This window comes from Narcine bancroftii, chromosome 4 (assembly GCF_036971445.1).
Source record: "Narcine bancroftii isolate sNarBan1 chromosome 4, sNarBan1.hap1, whole genome shotgun sequence".
Taxonomy (NCBI): domain Eukaryota; kingdom Metazoa; phylum Chordata; class Chondrichthyes; order Torpediniformes; family Narcinidae; genus Narcine; species Narcine bancroftii.
In genome coordinates, this window is record NC_091472.1 from 206503999 (window position 1) to 206517913 (window position 13915).

The window sequence follows — 13915 nt, forward strand, 5'->3', positions numbered from 1 at the left end:
TAGAAACACTTTCGCTAAAGCCACCTCGTACCTTCTTTTAGCTTTTCTAATTTCTTTCTTAAGATTCAGTGTATTCTCCGAACATCTCCTTTATTTCTTGTCTCCCTCTTTTTCAAAACAAATTTCCAATATCCTTTGAAAACCATGGCACTCTCAAACTTTTGACCCTGCCTTTTAACTTAACAGGAAAATAAAGACTTTGTACCCTCAAAATCTCACCTTTAAAAGACCTCCATTTTTCTATTATATCCTGCCCATAAAGCAAATTGTCCCAATCTACTTTTTGTAAATCCTTTTGCATCTCCTCAAATCTAGCTTTTCCCCACTCGAATAAATACAAATAAATAAGGCAGGCAGGTAGGTGCCAGTGTCACCCCTGTACCAGTGTCATCCCTGTACCAATGCCACCCTGTACTAATGTCACCCCTGTGCTAGTGTCATCCCTGTGCTAGTCTCACCCCTGTACCAGTGCCACTTTATGCCAGTGTTACCCTGTATCAGTGTCATCCCTGTGCCAGTGCCACCCCTGTACCAATTCCACCCTATACCAGTACTGCCCTGTACCAGTGTAATCCCTGTACTAATGCCACCCTGTGCCAGTGTTACCCCTGTACCAATGTCATCCCTGTACCAGTGTCATCTCTGTGCCAGTGTCACCTCTGTGTCAGTGTCTGGCTGAATCCACAGCCAGATCAACTGTGATCTTATTACATGGTGAATCAGGCCGATGAGCCAGATGGCTGACTCCTGCTCTTAATGTTCTTATGAAGCGCTTAGAAGGACATGAGCCAAATGCAGGTAAATGGGAGATGCCCTGAATGCCAACTTGGATGAGTTGTGCTGAAGGGCCTGTTCTATGCCTGCTCTATGTAACATTTTTCACTTTGAATCTCAAATTTACTGCTGTGTTCCAGCTCTCCATTTCAAAATTTATAACAAGTACTTTCCAGATGGAAAATCTCACAAAGCTGCCTTGATCTATGCATATTGAAATTTGTACAGAGTAGGAATGTAAGATTTCAGGATGGTGCCTTTGTCTATTGGAGATGTTGAATGCTGTCCCCAATATATTGAGAAGTGGAACATACATTCTGTTGGCACTTCGAAACCCAGAATAGGTTATGATGAATACAACCCATCTCTTAGACAGATTGATTTGGATTGTCACAAAGCACTTGGTGGTTATGAAGATTCAACCGGTAGAGAAGGTTCAGTGGAGTTATACCAAATCAAAATAGAAACTGCTGGAAAATGTCAGCAAGTCAGGTAGGATCTGTGGAAAGAGGAACTCACAATACAGTCCAACTCCAATTATCTGAAATCGGTTTCTTCAAAATCCTCAGTTATCCAAATTTTTTTTTACATTGTGGATAAATGAGGATATCTGAAGCAACTCAGAAGTCCTCATTTATCTGAAATTTTTTTGGAGCCGAACTGACCGGAGACACCATGCTACTGGCGTCAGCAGCAGTGGTCCTCAAGCTCCCAGGAAAGTGTTGGACTCTCGGGCTCCCAGGAAAGTGTGGGAATCTCAGGCTCCCAGTGCCAGCAGCAGCAGACCTTGGGGTTCCAGGCAGGAGTGGGACTCTCGGGCTCCCGGCACAAGCAGTGGGGAGGTATCAGTGATTGGCAGTGGCCAGCATTTTTTGGTGAGAATTAAATATTATTGTATTGCTTAAAAAGTCTTCCCTTGTTGTTTAAACACTGTTACAAGTGTTCCAGAAGTCTGGAAGGCTGGCGGCAAAACTCTGCATGCCAAACTGCATGAGTTTTTCAAGCTTTGTTGGGACCAAGGTAAACTGCCTCAGGATCTTCGTGATGCCACCATCATCACCCTGTACAAAAACAAAGGCGAGAAATCAGACTGCTCAAACTACAGGGGAATCACGTTGCTCTCCATTGCAGGCAAAATCTTCGCTAGGATTCTACTAAATAGAATAATACCTAGTGTCGCTGAGAATATTCTCCCAGAATCACAGTGCGGCTTTCGCGCAAACAGAGGAACCACTGACATGGTCTTTGCCCTCAGACAGCTCCAAGAAAAGTGCAGAGAACAAAACAAAGGACTCTACATCACCTTTGTTGACCTCACCAAAGCCTTCGACACCGTGAGCAGGAAAGGGCTTTGGCAAATACTAGAGCGCATCGGATGTCCCCCAAAGTTCCTCAACATGATTATCCAACTGCACGAAAACCAACAAGGTCGGGTCAGATACAGCAATGAGCTCTCTGAACCCTTCTCCATTAACAATGGCGTGAAGCAAGGCTGTGTTCTCGCACCAACCCTCTTTTCAATCTTCTTCAGCATGATGCTGAACCAAGCCATGAAAGACCCCAACAATGAAGACGCTGTTTACATCCGGTACCGCACGGATGGCAGTCTCTTCAATCTGAGGCGCCTGCAAGCTCACACCAAGACACAAGAGAAACTTGTCCGTGAACTACTCTTTGCAGATGATGCCGCTTTAGTTGCCCATTCAGAGCCAGCTCTTCAGCGCTTGACGTCCTGCTTTACGGAAACTGCCAAAATGTTTGGCCTGGAAGTCAGCCTGAAGAAAACTGAGGTCCTCCATCAGCCAGCTCCCCACCATGACTACCAGCCCCCCCACATCTCCATCGGGCACACAAAACTCAAAACGGTCAACCAGTTTACCTATCTCGGCTGCACCATTTCATCAGATGCAAGGATCGACAATGAGATAGACAACAGACTCGCCAAGGCAAATAGCGCCTTTGGAAGACTACACAAAAGAGTCTGGAAAAACAACCAACTGAAAAACCTCACAAAGATAAGCGTATACAGAGCCGTTGTCATACCCACACTCCTGTTCGGCTCCGAATCATGGGTCCTCTACCGGCACCACCTACGGCTCCTAGAACGCTTCCACCAGCGTTGTCTCCGCTCCATCCTCAACATCCATTGGAGCGCTCACACCCCTAACGTCGAGGTACTCGAGATGGCAGAGGTCGACAGCATCGAGTCCACGCTGCTGAAGATCCAGCTGCGCTGGATGGGTCACGTCTCCAGAATGGAGGACCATCGCCTTCCCAAGATCGTATTATATGGCGAGCTCTCCACTGGCCACCGTGACAGAGGTGCACCAAAGAAAAGGTACAAGGACTCCCTAAAGAAATCTCTTGGTGCCTGCCACATTGACCACCGCCAGTGGGCTGATAACGCCTCAAACCGTGCATCTAGGCGCCTCACAGTTTGGCGGGCAGCAGCCTCCTTTGAAGAAGACCGCAGAGCCCACCTCACTGACAAAAGGCAAAGGAGGAAAAACCCAACACCCAACCCCAACCAACCAATTTTCCCTTGCAACCGCTGCAATCGTGTCTGCCTGTCCCGCATCGGACTGGTCAGCCACAAACGAGCCTGCAGCTGACGTGGACTTTTTTACCCCCTCCATAAATCTTCGTCCGCGAAGCCAAGCCAAAAAGAAGATTTTGTTTTAAATGACCAGTTCTCCGAAAAAAACTATTTTGTGTCCACTGATATCACAGTGGACCTGACGAAATAATCACACAAGGTGTTTCTTCAGGGAATCAAATGCATTTACTGTTCAGAACGCAGGCAACCCTTTTAAAAACCCAAATCGCATGCCCGACACATGTTGACTTCATCACGTACTAATGTCATGTGGACAGATCGATGCCTTCTGGGAGTTGTAGTGTCACCATAGCGCTGCTACATGGCCCTGCATCCCCCCAGAACTGGCAGAAAGATTTGTCTGTCTTTTAGGTAGTCAACCTCTGCAATGGACTATTGGCTGCTGCAGTGGGGAAGACTTGTCCACATAAACTGGTTTAAGCCTTCCAATAATGAAAGACTGTGGCTTCCCTCCAATGTTCAAAGTACAGGTCAGCCTTGTTTGTCTGAGTATCTTATAAAGTTCTTTGTAAGGCGTTGGGAAAGGTTGACCAATTGTTCCCCTATGGATGAAGACATAATTACAATTTTTGAGGTCCGGGCATGAAGATTGTTCTCCATGTGAAGGTGATGGTATAGGGGTCAATTTTCCTACGGTCTCCCTTAGCCTGGTCAACAGCTCCTTCAGATAATCGCTGGAGTTGGAATGGAAGGGGACGAACTCCCCTGGGACTACCAACGGTGCACCATACACTAGCTCGGCAGATGAAGCATGGAGGTCCTCCTTTGGAGATATTCTAATGCTCAGTATTACCCAGGGCAGCTAATCAGCCCAGTTTGGGCCATCTAACTGAGCCATCAAGGCCGACTTGAGATGTCAATGAAATCTTTCCACCATTTGATGATAGGGATTTGTATGATGAATTGTTGTCCTGAGCAAGCGAGACAAGGCCATCCACAGTGAGGAAGTAAATTGTGGTCCTCTATCCGAAAAAGCATGCACCGGTAAACCAAAACGAGACATTCAGGAATGGAGGAATACCCGAGCACAAGGGTCTGTAGTACCATCTGCTATAGTCATGGCCTTGGGCCATCGAGTAAACTTGTCAATTACTGTAAAAAGATAATGGTATCCTTTTGAAACAGGAAGTGGACCAACAATGTCCATGTGGACACGAGCAAAACGACGAGTAACTGCTGGGAAGGACTGCAGTGGTGCCTTAGTACGTCTCTAAACTTTTGCTTTCTGGCAGGCAATGCATGACCTCGCCATTTGTGTAACATCTTTTTTTAAGACTGTGCCACACAAACCTTTCGGAAACCATACGAACAGTCGATCTAATTGATGGATGTGAGAGACCAAGCAGAGTTGAATACTCGACGTTTCCATGATATGGCGTAGGTATCCTGTTGATAGATCACAGAGTGGTTTGCCATGAAGACCAAACTGGACATCCTTCAATGGGAAGTTTGTTTTTGCAGTCCGATAAGTATTCGTCTCCTGGTCATGTCCTTGGGCCACAGCCAAAGCTGTGTAGTCAAAACCTTGATCTACAGACGAAACCTCGAGTGGTGCAGAGCGGAACAGTGCATCAGCTACTACATTGTCTTTTCGAAAATATGTAGAACTTTTCTGGAAAATTCTGAAATGAATGATAATTGCCGTTGTTGTCATGCTGACCAGGGGGTGTTGTGACCCTGGAAAATGCAAATGTTTAGGGCAAGTGGTCGGTGCACGTAGTAAATTCTCTGTCCTCCAAAAAATAATGGAAGTGTTGAATAGCCAAAAGCTCCAAATCAAAAGCACTGCACTTTTTCTTTGCTTCATGAAGATGGCAGCTGAAGAATGCTAATGGTTTCCATTGCCCGTTTACATATTGATGAAGTGTACCTCCTACGGCCATACTGGAAGCATCTGTAGAAAAGGCGGTGAATGCATTTAAAACTGGGTAGCTGAGCATGATGGCATGAGTCAGCAAATCTTTCATCTTTTTTAAAAAAAATTTATTTTTCACACTATAAACCATATTGACCAAGATACATAGACATTTTTTTTCATAAATATATACAGTGTCATTTTCTCCCCCTTTTTCCCCCTCCCCTCCCTCCCTCACCCCCTTTCCCATTTATTTGAAGTTCAATCTATAAGATACATTAAACCCGTTAAACAATGTTGTCACTTAATAAAAATAAACAAGAAATTTTACTGAGTCAGTTCTTTTCGTTATCTTCTTTCTCTATTGTATTTCATGTATGGCTCCCATATTTGTTCGAATATTGTGATGTTATTTCTTAAATTATATGTTATTTTTTCTAATGGAATACATTTATTCATTTCTATGTACCATTGTTGTATTCTCAAGTTGTCTTCTAATTTCCAGGTTAACATTATACATTTTTTTGCTACAGCTAGGGCTATCATAACAAATCTTTTTTGTGCTCCATCCAAATCGAGTCCAAATTCTTTATTTCTTATATTACTTCGGAGGAAGATCTCTGGGTTTTTTGGTATATTGCTTTTTGTGATTTTATTTAATATCTGGTTTAGATCTTGCCAAAATTTTTTCACTTTCTCACATGTCCAAATTGCATGAATTGTTGTTACCCTTTTTACAGCGAAAACATCTGTCTGATACTGTTGGGTCCCATTTATTTAACTTTTGAGGTGCGATGTATAGCCTGTGTATCCAGTTATATTGTATCATGCGTAACCTCGTGTTTATTGTATTTCTCATAGTTCCAGAGCATACCTTTTCCCATGTTTCATTCTTTATCTTTATGTTTAGATCTTGTTCCCAGTTTTGTTTAGGTTTACCATTTGTTTCCTTGTTCTCCTTTTCTTGCAGTTTGATGTACATGTTTGTTACAAATTTTTAAATTATCATTGTGTCTGTAATCACATATTCAAAATTGCTTCCTTCTGGAAACCTCAGACTGTTTCCCAATTTGTCCTTCAAGTAGGTTTTCAGTTGGTGGTATGCAAACATTGTATCGTGAGTTATATTATATTTATCCTTCATTTGTTCAAAGGATAATAATTTATTTCCCGAAAAACAATTTTCTATTCTTTTGATCCCTTTTCTCTCCCATTCTCTAAAGGAAAGTTTATCTATTGTGAAAGGGATTAGTTGATTTTGCGTCAATATTAGTTTTGGTAGTTGGTAATTTGTTTTATTCCTTTCTACATGAATCTTCTTCCAAATGTTGAGCAGATGATGCAATACCGGTGAATTCCTATGTTGCACCAATTTTTCATCCCATTTATATAGTATATGTTCAGGTATCTTCTCCCCTATTTTATCTAGTTCTAACCTGGTCCAATCTGGTTTTTCCCTTGTTTGATAAAAATCTGATAGGTATTTTAATTGTGAGGCTCTAAAATAATTCTTAAAGTTTGGTAGTTGTAAACATCCTTGTTTGTACCATTCTGTTAATTTATCTAGTGCTATCCTCGGTTTCCCCCCTTCCATAAGAATTTCCTTATTATTTTCTTTAACTCGTTGAAGACTTTCTCTGTTAGGTGAATTGGTAATGACTGAAATAGGTATTGTATCCTTGGGAAAATGTTCATTTTAAAACATTTTATCCTTCCTATCAGTGTTAGTGGTAAGTCTTTCCAATGCTCTAAGTCGTCTTGTAATTTTTCCATTAATGGATGATAATTTAGTTTATATAGATGGCCGAGATTTTTATTTAGTTGTATACCTAGGTATCGCATTGCTTGTGTTTGCCATCTAAATGGTGATTCTTTCTTGAACTTTGTGAAATCCGCATTATTCATTGGCATTGCTTCACTTTTATTCGCGTTGATCTTGTACCCCAATACTTCTCCATATTCCTTCAATTTCCTATGTAATTCTTTTATTGATATTTCTGGTCTGTTAAGTATATTATAACGTCATCTGCAAATAGACTGATTTTATATTCCTTCTCTTTTATTTTTATCCCTCTTATTTTATTTTCTGTTCTTATCAGTTCTGCTAGTGGTTCTATAGCTAACACGAACAGTGAGGGAGATAGTGGACATACCTGCCTTGTTGATCTGCTTAAGTTAAATTGTTTTGATATATATCCATTTACTGTCACTTTCGCCAATGGCCCCTTATATAATGCTTTAATCCAATTAATATATTTCTCTGGTAGCTGAATTTTTGTAGTACTTTGAATAAATAATTCCATTCTACTCTGTCAAAGGCCTTTTCTGCGTCTAAAGCAACCGCTACTGCTGGAGTTTTATTTCCTTCTACTGCATGAATTAAGTTAATAAATTTACAGATATTGTCCGTAGTTCGTCTTTTTTTAATAAATCCAGTTTGGTCTAGATTTACTATTTTTGGTACATAGTCAGGCAATCTGTTTGCTAATAGTTTAGCTATTATCTTATATCTCTGTTAAGTAGAGATATTGGTCTATATGACGCTGGTGCAAGTGGATCTTTCCCTGTCTTTGGTATTACTGTAATTATTGCTGTTTTGCATTAATCTGGTATGTTTTGTGTTTTATCAATCTGGTTGATTACTTCCAGGAGGGAAGGAATTAATAAGTCTTTAAATGTTTTATAGAATTCTATTGGGAATCCATCCTCTCCTGGTGTTTTATTGTTTGGTAGTTTTTTTAATATCTCCTGTAATTCTTCTATTTCAAATGGTTTTATTAATTTATTTTGCTCCTCTGTTTGTAATTTTGGTAGTTCAATTTTAGTTAAAAATTCATCTATTTTGTCTTCTTTCCCTTTGTTTCCAGTTTGATATAGTTGCTCAAAGAATTCCCTGAAGTTTTCATTGATCCCCGTTGGATTATATGTAATTTGTTTGTCCTTTATCCTTAATGCCAATACCATTCTTTTAGTTTGTTCTGTCTTAAGCTGCCACGCTAGAATATTGTGCGTTTTTTCTCCTAGCTCATATTTCTGCTTTGTCTTCATTATGTTCTTCTCCACCTTATATGTTTGTAGTGTTTCATATTTTATTTTTTGTCTGCCTGTTTTCTTCTTTTAGTTGATTCTTCCTTTACTGCTAATTCTTTTTCTATATTTGTTATTTCCCTTTCCAACTGTTCTGTTTCCCGATTGTAGTCCTTCTTCATCTTAGTTACATAACTTATTATTTGCCCTCTGATGAACGCTTTCATTGCATCCCATAGTATAAACTTATCTTTCACTGATTCCGTATTTATTTCAAAGTACATTTTAATTTGTCGTTCAATGAATTCTCTGAAATCCTGTCTTTTAAGTAGCATGGAGTTTAATCTCCATCTATACATTCTTGGTGGGATGTCCTCTAGCTCTATTGCCAATAACAGGGGTGAGTGGTCCGATAATAGTCTAGCTTGATATTCCGTTTTCCTAACTCTCCCTTGAATGTGAGCTGATAACAGGAATAGGTCTATCCTTGAGTATGTTTTGTGTCTACCCGAATAATATGAATATTCCTTTTCCTTTGGGTGTTGTTTCCTCCATATATCCAAGAGTTGCATTTCTTGCATCTATTTAATTATAAATTTGGTTACTTTGTTCTTTTTGTTAGTTTTTTTTTTCAGTTTTATCGATGTTTGAGTCCAAATTAAGGTTAAAATCCCCTCCTATTAGTATGTTCCCTTGCGTATCTGTTATCTTCAAAAAGATATCTTGCATAAATTTTTGGTCTTCTTCATTAGGTGAGTATACATTGAGTAAATTCCAAAATTCTGAATATATCTGACATTTTATCATTACATAGCTCCCTGCTGGATCTATTATTTCCTCTTCTATTTTGATTGGTACATTTTTATTGATTAATATAGCTACTCCTCTGGGTTTTGAATTATATGATGCTGCTGTTACATGTCCTATCCAATCTCTCTTTAAGTTCTTGTGTTCCACTTCAGTTAGATGTGTTTCTTGTACGAATGCTATATCAATTTTTCTTTTTTCAGTAAATTTAACAGTTTCTTCCTTTTGATTTGGTTATTCCATTAATATTTAAAGTCATATAGTTCAACATAGTCATTTCATACTTTGTTTATCTTTCCGTTTCCTCATCACCACCTTCCCTTCTTATCCATTTCTGCTTTCTTTTTTGAACACATTATAAGACAACATTTCTAAAACATAAAATATTTCCAATATTCTCATATCTAAAATTCCTTTAACCCCAATAGTCCCTCCCCTTTCTGAGTTGCCCTTTGGCCCTTGTCGGGCAACCACATCTCCCCTCTTCATTTGGATTTGCGAATCCGCTCGCAAGCGTCAACTGATTTCGTAGTGACTGTAATTCTTCCCCACCAGCCCCCCCCAAAAAAGATTTTAATCTTCATATATAACAAAGGTTACTCTCTTAATTCCCTCCTTACTTTCTTTCTTCCTTTTTTTTCCCTTCTTAGTTCTTATCTATACTCTATTTTTTATATATACACATATATATACATACACACATACATATAGTTTGTTGTCATTTTTGTTCTTGTTACATCTCTGTCTGTTTTGTAGTTGTTCTGCAAATTTTCGTGCTTCTTCCGGATCCGAGAATAGTTTGTTTTGCTGCCCCGGGATAACTATTTTAAGTATCGCTGGTATTTTAACATAAATTTATAACCTTTTTTCCATAGAGTCATTTTTGCTGCATTAAACTCCTTCCTCTTCTTCAGGAGTTCAAAACTTATATCTGGATAGAAAAAAATTTCTTGACCCTTGTATTCCAGTGGTTTTTTGTCTTCTCTTATTTTTTTCATTGCCTTCTCCAATATATTTTCTCTTGTTGTATATCTTAGGAATTTTACTAGAATGGATCTTGGTTTTTGTTGTGGTTGTGGTTTAGCGGCTAATGTTCTGTGTGCCCTTTCTATTTCCATTTCTTCCTGTAATTCTGGTCTTCCTAGGACCCTGGGGATCCATTCTTTTATAAATTCTTTCATATTTTTGCCTTCTTCATCTTCCTTAAGGCCCACTATCTTTATATTGTTTCTTCTATTTTAATTTTCCATTATATCTATCTTCTGAGCTAACAGCTCCTGTGTTTCTTTAACTTTTTTATCAGATTCTTCTAATTTCTTTTTTAAGTCATCTACTTCCATTTCTATGGCTGTTTCTCGTTCTTCCACCTTGTCTACTCTTTTTCCTATATCTGTCATGATCATCTCTAATCTATTCACTTTTTCTTCTGTACTTTTTATTCTTCTTTTTATTTCACTGAATTCTTGTGACTGCCATTCTTTTACTGTTTCCAAATATTCTTTAAAAAAAAATATATCCATGTACTTGCCCTTCCCTTCATCTTCCATTTCTCTGTGTTCTCCCTCCTCCTCTTCTGAGTTCACTCCAGGATCTGTGTCTTTTACCTCTGTCTTTTCTGATTTTCTTGTTGGGTTGTTTATTTTATTTTGTTGGGTATTCTTGTTCTTCTTATTTTTATTAAAAGTGTCTTGGTGTTGGTCATCTGTTGTTTCTTTGATTTCCTATTTTTATTCTCTTCCTTCTTGTTCTCATTATTTTCTATGTTTTCCTGTTAAGAATCTTGCTGTTGTGTTGTACTTGTCTGTTTCAGCTGTGGAGATTTACTCCTCAGCTGGTCCCCCCTCCCGTCAGTGTTATTTTTGTCTTGCGCATCGCGCATGCGCGAGGATTCGCGCATGCAAGTTGCGCACTTTTGTTTGGCTCCGTGAGCTATTTTTGTAGTCCTGAGTTCAGGGTTTCTACTGACCTCAGGGAGCGGGCTTCTCTCTCCACGGCGGGCTTCCTCGTACCGGTAAGTCCTTCATCTTCCTCCTCCAACGACCTTCCTTCTTCTTTTCTTCCCGTTGTTTTTGGTTTTTCTTTCTTTGCTGCCATTTTCTCCACACTTTTACTTTCAATTTGTTTTGGTTTCTGTGTTAGTGCCTTTGTTTTTTTCTCTACCTTTTTTTTACTTTTCTGGAGAGGCCTGGAGTTCCCTTACCGGCCACTTCTCCATCACATGACTCCTCCCGCAAATCTTTCATCTTCAAGAAGGCGTTGTTTCCCTCTTCAATCCAATGGATGATTCTGGCATTTCCAGACAGTAAGTCAAAAAGAGGCTTCATAATCTGAGCTGATCCTGGAAGAAACAGATGATTAAAAACTCACAATTCCTAAGAATTTCTGTAGGCTTTTAACTGTAGCAAGTCTTGAGTATTTGGTAATGGCCTCAATTTTGGATGGTGGTGGGGGACACGCCCTCTGGAGTAATCCTATGCCCCAAAAAATCAATCATTTCTTGTCCAAAAACACATTTATCTGGATTAATTGTCAGCCTAAATTCTTGAAGAAGGATAAAAATTGTATGAAGATGTTCCAAATGTTCCTCCTTGGTCCCACTGGCCACTAAAATGTCGTTGAGGTAAATGAAGACATTGGTCATACCACGTCCTAAAGCATTCATCCCCTGTTGAAATGGTTGATCAGCATTTTTTAATCCGAATGACATTCGTAAAAGTTGAAACAACCCAAATGGGGTAATTATTGCTGTTTTTGGAATATCTTCTGGCTCTACCGGTACTTGGTGATCACCACGCACTAAGTCTATTTTGGAGAAGATCTTTGCTCCATGCAAATTAGCCAAGAAATCCTGAATATGAGGTATCAGATAATAATCTGGGATGGTGGCATTGTTAAGCCGCCAGTAATCTCCACATGATTGCCAACCTCCATGGTGTTTCGAGACCATTTATAGGAACATAGGAAGTAGGAACAGGAGTAGGCAAAAAATAGCCCATCGAGCCTGCTCCGCCATTCAATAAGATTATGGCTGATCTAATTGATGACCTAACTCCACCTACCTGCCTTCTCCCCATATCCCCTAATTCCTCTATCATGTAAAAATTTATCTAACCTAATTTTAAATATGTTTAATGAGGCAGCCTCAACCACTTCCCTGGTTAGATAATTCCAAGCATTCACTACTCTCTGGGAAAAACTATTTTTCCTCATCTCTGTCCTAAATCTACTCCCCAGAATCTTGAGACTATGTCTTCTCGTTTTAGTTTTCCCGGCCAGCTCAAAAAACCTTCCTGCATCTATCCTTCATCATCCTATATGTTTCTATAAGGTCTCCTCTCATTCTTCTGAACTCGAGCGAATACAATCCTAGACGATTTAATCTTTCATCAAAAGTCAACCCCTTCATCGCAGGGATCAACCTAGTAAACCTTCTCTGGACCGTCTCCAAAGCCAGTATATCCTTCCTCAAATATGGAGACCAGAACTGGACACAGTACTCCAGTTGCAGTCTCACTGGTACCTTATACAGTTGCAACATTACCTCCCTACTCCTGAATTCAATTCCACTTTCAATTTGTAATGGCGATGCCCAGGGACTGTGGGACCTACGAATTATGCTTAGTTCCTCCATCTTGTCAAACTCGTCCTTTCCTAAGTGCAGTTTCTCTGGAGGCAAGCGACACACTTTAGAATGGATAGGTGGGCCCTTAGTACAAATGTGGAGAGTAACACCATGCTTTGCAGTGGAGGCAGAAAATTGTAGAGTAGTAATCTCAGAGAAATCTTCCAACAGCTTGGAGAATTCATCTACTGGTTTATTTAATGCTTAAAGGCACAGAGTAGGGGTAAAGGCGTCTGCCAGAGGAATGGTCTGAAAAGTAGTTCCATCTATTAGCTGATGCCCTTTTAAGTTGATGAGGAATGAATGAGCCTGAAGAAAATCTGCGCCAAGCAAAGGTTGGGATCCTGCTGCTACAATAAATGGCCAAGTGTAAAGATGATTCTCGAACTTGACATTCATCTTCCTGGTGCCAAATGTCAGAATGTTGAAACTGTTAACTGCTCGTAGTTGCAGGTCCGGGGTAGGATGGAGGGGTGTCAAAACTAGTGGGTGGAAATACACTAACTTCTGAACCCATGTCCACCAGAAATTTTCACTGGGACAATGGTCCCAGACATACAGTAAGCTTGCAGGTTTCTCGCCAACCGCCACAGCCCTTACTGGTGGTTGGCACGAGTGTTTCATGTCAACGAGCAGGGTGGAAGGCACTTGCGGGCATTTACTCCCCAACGCCTGTGATAATAACACCAAGACAAGGTGTCCACAGGTTGCTTGCTTGTTTCGGGGCACTGCCTGGTTGTATGGAGTGCTGTGTTAAGAGCACTAGAGTGTGACACGAGGTCAAGAGTGGAGTGGTTGGTTACGTAGACTTGTTGTTCCTTGCTGTGCTTTTCTGCTGCTAAAGCCCTTCGGTTTTTGAATGAACACTTGGATAACAAGATGGATATCATCTGCCATTCAAATGAAAAAGAGCTGCTGGAATAGCAGATTGGAACTTTCACCAGATGCCAGGAACAGCATTTCGTCCATTAGTTCTGAAGGGGGCCGGACTCCCAACCCATCAAGGTGTAGTAGTTTGGCTGCTCTCTCTCTACAGGACATACCATATTCCCACAATAAAAGTGCTTTTAAAGTATCATACTTGCTAGAACGTGGTGGATCCTGTAGAAAGTTGCTGATCCTCTTAGCAACAGCCTGGTCCAGGGCACTGACAAGATAGTAATAACGAGTGGTGGCCAATTCGACTTTGGGAAGGTGAAATTGTGCTTCAGCC

General features: G+C 40.3%; 1 protein-coding gene across 5 annotated transcripts in view; it reads left to right on the plus strand.

Moving 5' to 3' along the window:
• specc1la (sperm antigen with calponin homology and coiled-coil domains 1-like a) overlaps nucleotides 1-13915 on the plus strand; it is a 278924-nt gene that overhangs the window by 225887 nt on the left and 39122 nt on the right. The window lies entirely within an intron of this gene.